Source organism: Nematostella vectensis, chromosome 3, assembly GCF_932526225.1.
Source record: "Nematostella vectensis chromosome 3, jaNemVect1.1, whole genome shotgun sequence".
In the NCBI taxonomy this organism is placed as follows: Eukaryota; Metazoa; Cnidaria; class Anthozoa; order Actiniaria; family Edwardsiidae; genus Nematostella; species Nematostella vectensis.
This window is the reverse complement of record NC_064036.1, coordinates 8,477,798-8,484,877: the sequence shown is the minus strand read 5'-3', so window position 1 is coordinate 8,484,877 and position 7,080 is coordinate 8,477,798.

Genomic DNA, 7,080 nt, shown 5'->3' with positions numbered 1-7,080 from the left:
AGGAACCAATAAATCGTTTTAAAGTGGTGCATTTGAATACGTAAATAATAAATTCATGTAGAAGCCATTTCCTGTGTTATGGAACTATGTTACATTAGTTCTTTGTAAACAAAAACACGTTTAAGCTAAGCCTCCCCCGCAGGCAACGCTTTTGACCAGAAAGCAGCATAAAAAACACTATTTAAAGAATGATGTGTCGAGGCGAGCAGCGCCCAGCGCGAGGAACTGGGAACGATAACGAAGTCGGTGTTTGGTTTTTCCCCTCCCACCTTAGCAACAGGAAGCCCGATCTCGTGGAGGCTAGTCCAAGCTATGCTGTAAGCTAATTGGGAAGGGGGGGGGGGGGGGGGGTGAATAGGTTTGCGGATCGGCGGATTCAGCCCCGAAATGCTCACGGATTACGGATTTTGAAGATTATTTAAGCGGATTGGCGGATTTTGGAAGTACGGCGGATCACGGATTTGTTGATAATTCGGGCGCGGATTTCGGATTTTGACTGCTTTGACGGTCGAATTCCGGATTTTAAATAAATTTCAATCGATGCTATTGTTTATCTGTCAAACCATGCGGATCTAAAAAAATTCTGCGGATCCACGGATTTGCTCCAAAAATAGTACGGATCGGCGGATTTACATACCCCTATTCCCTCCCCACCTAATTGACTTTTCTCCATAGAAACTAAATTGTAAAACACTCAATTGTATCATTGTTTGTACACCACCCCATTCCCGTTCAATGCTATTTGTTATTTGATAAGTATCGCGTTCTCATCGTTTCATTAACGAAGAGGAAACAAGAATAGTGTATAATAATTCCAATCAGCTGGATGAAGCCAGTTATCGTTACAAAAGATCTGAAGATGAAAGTCCTTGGCGGTCAACATGTCTTCAGTGTCATGTGGTTCTTCACAAGCAAATTCCACAAGAAAGCGAAGATGTTGTAAAAGGCTCATCCGACAAGGTCGAATGATTAACTCTTTCTCCTCTTGTGGAACATTGAACCTTAAGTTTGTGCAAAGATTCCAAGAGATAAAACATCCAAATAATTCAGTATTAAGAAAGAGGTATCATAGGTAGTGCAACCAAAGCTGGAATACCAGATAAGGGAGGCAGGTTACACACTACATGCTTGAATTACTCGACCTTTAACATTTCTCATACACGTTCAAACAACACATTTTAGCTAAAGCCATAAGCTTCTTACTTCATGATTACCAAGTTTTATAGATATAAAAATTAATAAAAAATAACTCAATTTAAGCGAAATACATTTGAAAACTTTATTAGCCTTTCTGGCTTTATATTATAATTCGACATAATATTGGCACATAGAAAGCATTCAATAGTTTATTGAAAAAAAAAAAAGGAATCGATAAGATAAATATAGGTTTATTTATTTTGAATCAAATGTTCGTTTCAACCGAAAAATGTTACCTTGTTTACAATGTAAAATTAAAAATTAAATTAACGCGACCTTGATACAAATGTAATGAGACGAACTGCGACATACCGAAAGATTAGAACTTTAAGATATTAAAATATCGCAATAAACACCAGGGTGTATGACGGCTGATATAGCACAAACATTTTCTTATCCATTTCCCATCCCATAAGTCTTGTATGTATCGCCCTTATGATATTCTTGAGATGGTCTTTCTTATAAGGAAATTACGCCAGAGGACTAAATTGATATATAGAAGAAACGCCTCTATCAACAGAGTAAAGCTCGACCAATTTAACAAGTCTATGTCTCGCAATTTATTTTTAAATGATAACTTTGGTAATTCTTTTTTCAGTTTTTCGCCCTTTATTCCATACGCAATTATTAAATAACAAGTATATACTTCAGGGTCGTTATTTAAAAAGACGCTTTTTAACTCTTTCCTAATTCAATCAAATGTTTTCATGATTATACAACACGACTTGTCGGTCGAAAGAACTATTCGTAAATATAAAAAAATTACGAAGAGAGAGAAAGCTATTGCCTTACCTTAAATGTAACAACCAACTACGTTGTTTTCTTTCACGAGTTTCCAAGGCCTTGCACCGTATTTTGTCTCGAAGGTTTTGTGGCGATACTATGAAAAGGTGAATTTCCTAATCGGTAGGATACAAGTCAATATGTTGATACACTAGTTAAAGGCCGCTTGACTTTTTATCGTAACTTTATTAACCGCAGTCTCCAAGCAACCACAGGGATATTTTTAATACCGTTACGACCACCGCGTTGTATTGAATGTTATTGGCACATATTAAACAACCCACGGGGTAAGATATTTGTTAGGATGGAATAAAATATATAAAAATAAATTTTAATTAATTAGTTTGTTCACAAATTTCTTAGTCAACGCACCAATGAAAAGAGTTCATTAACAGTTGTTTTTCGCATTCATATACTTTTTCTTCATCAATAGATAATCGAACAAGTGAGCCTATAAAAATATCTAAGATAAGCCTATAGAAATATCTAAAAAAGAGTTCAAAATAAAATTAATTTGAAACTGAAAACTTAAATAAATAAAATACTCAGCTGTTCGCGATATTAACAAACTAACACTCTTATCGTATCTGTTATGACTATAGGAGAGTAGTCATAGTAAGTCTATAAACACAGATGTGCGACGGTGTGCGAATACTGACGTTTGACAAAAGGTTGTCGTCAACCGGCTTTGCGACTACGCGACAAGCCCGCATGTAAGCATGGGTAAAAACCACTGAAGCGCCTAGCTGCATGTATTAGCCACTGCAAAACTTCGGACTTGTGCTGCATTCACACCAAAATCACTTAGTAACGTGTACAACAAGGTCTATTGTTTGCTTACTTATTACTCAAGCCGCGATTTGTCTTAACAACTGCCATTTGCCATTTGCTATTTGCACCGACAACGTCGATTGCAGCGGGGCTGTACTGTCGCAATTTGTAACAAATTTGTCGCAATTTGTAATACCTGTCGCAATTTTTAATAGAGTTGTCGCAATTTGTAATAAAAAAGCTGTCGCAATTTGTAATACGCACATATATATATATATATATATATATATATATATATATATGTGGGTGTGTGTGTGTATATCTATATCTATATCTATATCTATATCTATATCTATATCTATATATATATATATATGTGGCGGCAAAAAGACACTAGCTCGTTACGCTTGTTTAAAGTTTTAAAGTTGATAGCTTGGGTTGGCAGATAATGATAAGCTTTTCTTTGAGGCAGAGATTACATCTTTTGCTAGAGCTGTTGTAGGTGGAGTGAGATGACAGGATTTTCCATGAAATAAAGTGTTCTATGTTGTTGTCTTTAAGGCTCCATATGTACTTGCTTAGTTCGGTCGAGTTATTCTGTGTTTAGCGTGTCGGAATGAGGCGGTGTGGTTTCTATATCTTGTCTTGAATTCGTTCTCGGTTAGTCCTACGTAGGTTTCGGAGGTGTTGTTGTCCTTTCTTGTTACAGTGGCTTGGTAGATAACAGATGATTGGAGGCAGTTTCCGTCAAGGGGGCACGCGTTCTTTTGTCTGCAGTTGCATGTTTTGTTATTGGCGGTGGCGAGGGAGGTGGGGGCGTCTTCGGTTGTTATTGATGAGGCGATTATGCGTTTGTTGTGGCTGTCAATTACCTGCTTGGTGTTGCTCATACAGCTATAACTGATATATGATATATAACTGGTATAACTGTATATATATATAATACTTCAATTGCCATGGCAGTATTACAGACTGAATTAAGGCAAAGGGCCAGCACATATAGCGTTATACTATTACAGAAATCGATAAGTAACAAAGTCACCAAAGCGTTTAGTTACAGAAATATGTTTGTAGGTATTCATACTGCCGGATCTTAGTGAGTATCCATGCACATTATTAATTACGCCTCCAGTAATTACAGATCGAAGGGGTTCTAGCTCCTTAGCGGAGGTCATGAGACTGATACAAAGCTCGCGCCTGCGGTCAGCAAGACTTTGGAGCCCGCTGGCTTCCAAGGCCTCCTTGTATCGTGGATGGGGTAAAACGATACGGAGGGCCCTCTTTTGGATGCCCTCAACAATGTCGACAAGGAACCCTGTTATGTTAGCCCATACTGGACCTGCGTACTCCACAACAGATCTAATGAGTACACAATAGATGGCAACAAGATCCTGGACCGGTACTCCAGATTTCTTAAGGAGCCTGTTTGCCAGGATCCCAAAGTCATTGTCAGAGATTTTTCTCATGTGAGACAACCAGGTAATTCATTAACTCTTTGGCGATCAGTTAGGCCAGTTAGGTCAGGGAGGAGGCATCAGATGTGGCACTGCCTTGCTTCCCTCAGCCAGTGGTTTTGATGCTGGTAAGCCCATCGGGTTGTCTTAGCTGAGCTTCTACCTGATATCTGTGAATTTTTCCAAATAAATAGAGCAGCATAATACACAAGCACTGATAGCCCAACATTTGCCCAAATGCATGTATCTGGATCAAATGGCAAGCAAGCAAGATGATACTCAGGGTATAGGCTGCTGGTGATAGCTCGCTGTTTTCTGGTCTTTGTCAGCTCTTTTTATCAGTATTTCCCTATCATATTTTGAGTATGCAGGCTTTATTTCCCACCAAAATCCACAAAGCCGGCAAAATCTAGCAGATCTAAAAAAATTATTTTGAACCCTGATACTATTGCTGCCTTTGTAATTATAGAAAACGAGAGCGTATTGCTAATGCAGCGTTTAATTTACGAGCTGTTGTGTAAAAGCTTAAATGTTTTTTTAATCACAGGCTTACCAACCTCTCAGTCAGTCTCCAGTCAATCACAGTAACTAGCTCGAATATTTTCACGATTGATCACCTCCTGTAATTGTCCTATAATTGTCTTATATCCTAGAATATAGGTCACAATAAACTCTCATTGCTTTGTGATGTGTATTTATTCAGAATAAGCGGTATTTCTAACGTTTGAGCAGTTGAGGGATTCCGAGTTACTTGTTAGTTAGTTAGCTAGTTAGTTACTGGGATTGACTGGAGACTGACTGAGAGGTTGGTAAGCCTGTGTTTTAATATTAGTTCATGGATGTTAGTATTATTATAATCATTAATGCTGAGTTTTCGTTATGGTTATTATTTTTCCATTACTTATTATTATTGTTTTTATTGTTGCTATTGTTGTTATTATTTTTTGTTGTTGTTATTAAAGACGACAACAGAATAATATACAATAATACTCGAATCTGAATCTGCACTATGCACTAACATTAAGCTATTATTGGTTCATATACAATCATCCAATTGTAATTGAATTGTCGTAGATATTATCCGGGGTTTCCAGGCTGTTGAATAAGCACTATTTTTCCGTCAATGGAACAAATCCCATTCAAGAGTTTGCAGCGCTCGTTATAATGTTCTTTGGCAGCCCATTCATCTGAAGAGATATTCAGGCTAAAGATGTGGTGAACAGCCAGACACGTCTCGGCGATCTCCTGAATGAAAACTTGACGAACAGAGGAATGACGATCCACTGAACGAAAACTCTTACCCCGTTTAGTTTACGAGGCTAGAAACCGTAGGGACATTGGAACTTGAACTGACGCTCTTCGCGTCTTTGGAACCATTCATTTATTTTACTCGTTGCTTTTTTCAAGACGATGCTCTTGCTTGTTCAAAACATTAGAAAACACATGGCAATTCGTGGCGCGCTTTCTGTTCAAGCCAGCCGCCATTTTGCTTGTTCGTCACGATTTTCGCGGACCAATCAGCTTACGTCTTTAAGTCCGTAAGCCAAGGGGGGTTCGGGGGTTTCGGAAGAGCCCCTTCACCCTTGTTTATTTTAAACACGACTTCCTACCCTCAACGAAGGAGAGTAAAGCCCAACCCAACTTGTCTTCTCTTTCCATCATGAATAAGGGATGTAAACCCGCCTGACCATAGCTACCTTTCTCACTACAGCTGCTTCCATTGTATCCTAGCAGGCAGGCGCAGCTGGCGGTGTTGTCCGCAAAGTTCGCATTGCATTCGCTTTCTCCACACTCACCTATAATTGGAGGGGGGGGGGGGGGGGGGGGGGGCGTCACAATACAGAATTAAGAAAATATTGAAGGGGTACAGCCACGCATTTACTGAGCATTTTTTCTGAAATTTTCTGAAAATATTGGGGGGGGGACGTGCCCCACCTCTTGCTACGGGGGTGGTCTTGGTAATTTTCATTCTGCGAAACCGGTCAAAGTACCTCAAATAGAACTCTCTTTTTTATTGTGTCAGCCTACAGCGAATTGTGTAAGCGATTTTGGCTTGTTTATAAAAAACTGTTTTCCAGTAAAGGTCGAGTTATTCCATATTTTTTATTATAATTCTTCGGAAATATTTAAAATAGTTTAGTGCATCTTTGTCACATTGACAGTTTTTTTTACTGTGCTTATTTCCTTAATAAATGTCTATCACTGTGATAACAAGGATACTATACTAGATAAAAACGATAATCACAGAAATGGGGACCCAGGGCGTCGCGGAGATCGGGCACACAGGGAGCGCGGCGCGAGAAAGAAACGGTCATTTTCATAACTTTTCCTTCAAAGAATTGTGACCGAAAGATGAATTCCCAAGCTTTAGATTACAACACAGTTTACGTAAAAAAAGCCTCTCAAAAAATTTACTTGCAATACTTAAGTGTTGCGATGAAGTGTCATGAAATTGATTTTTCGACTCTTTTTTATCGCCAGCGACTCTAACCTATCGGTAGCGTGCAGCTTGCATCGGTGCTTGGAGTTCGAGGCTGTGCTGGATAGGCAGTGAGTGTTGATAGAGACGCAAAAGAGAAGGTCCACACACTTGAACCAACACTCCATTAAGGGGTGTTCCATTTTATATTATTATCATTATATTATTTCGCGATATTTTTATCGTATAAATCCAGCGGCCATCTTGGATTTGGAACAACATATATTTATTTCTTTATTAGCAATATTTAAGCAGGCCACCCAATTCAGCATAGCCAGAAACCACCAGAAACCCCAAATCCAAAATGGCGGCCTACGATCGCATGAGGCTGGTTTTTCGCAATAAAAACACCACCAAACGCCTGCTTGCAGGCTTTAGCAATTTGCGCTTTTAAAA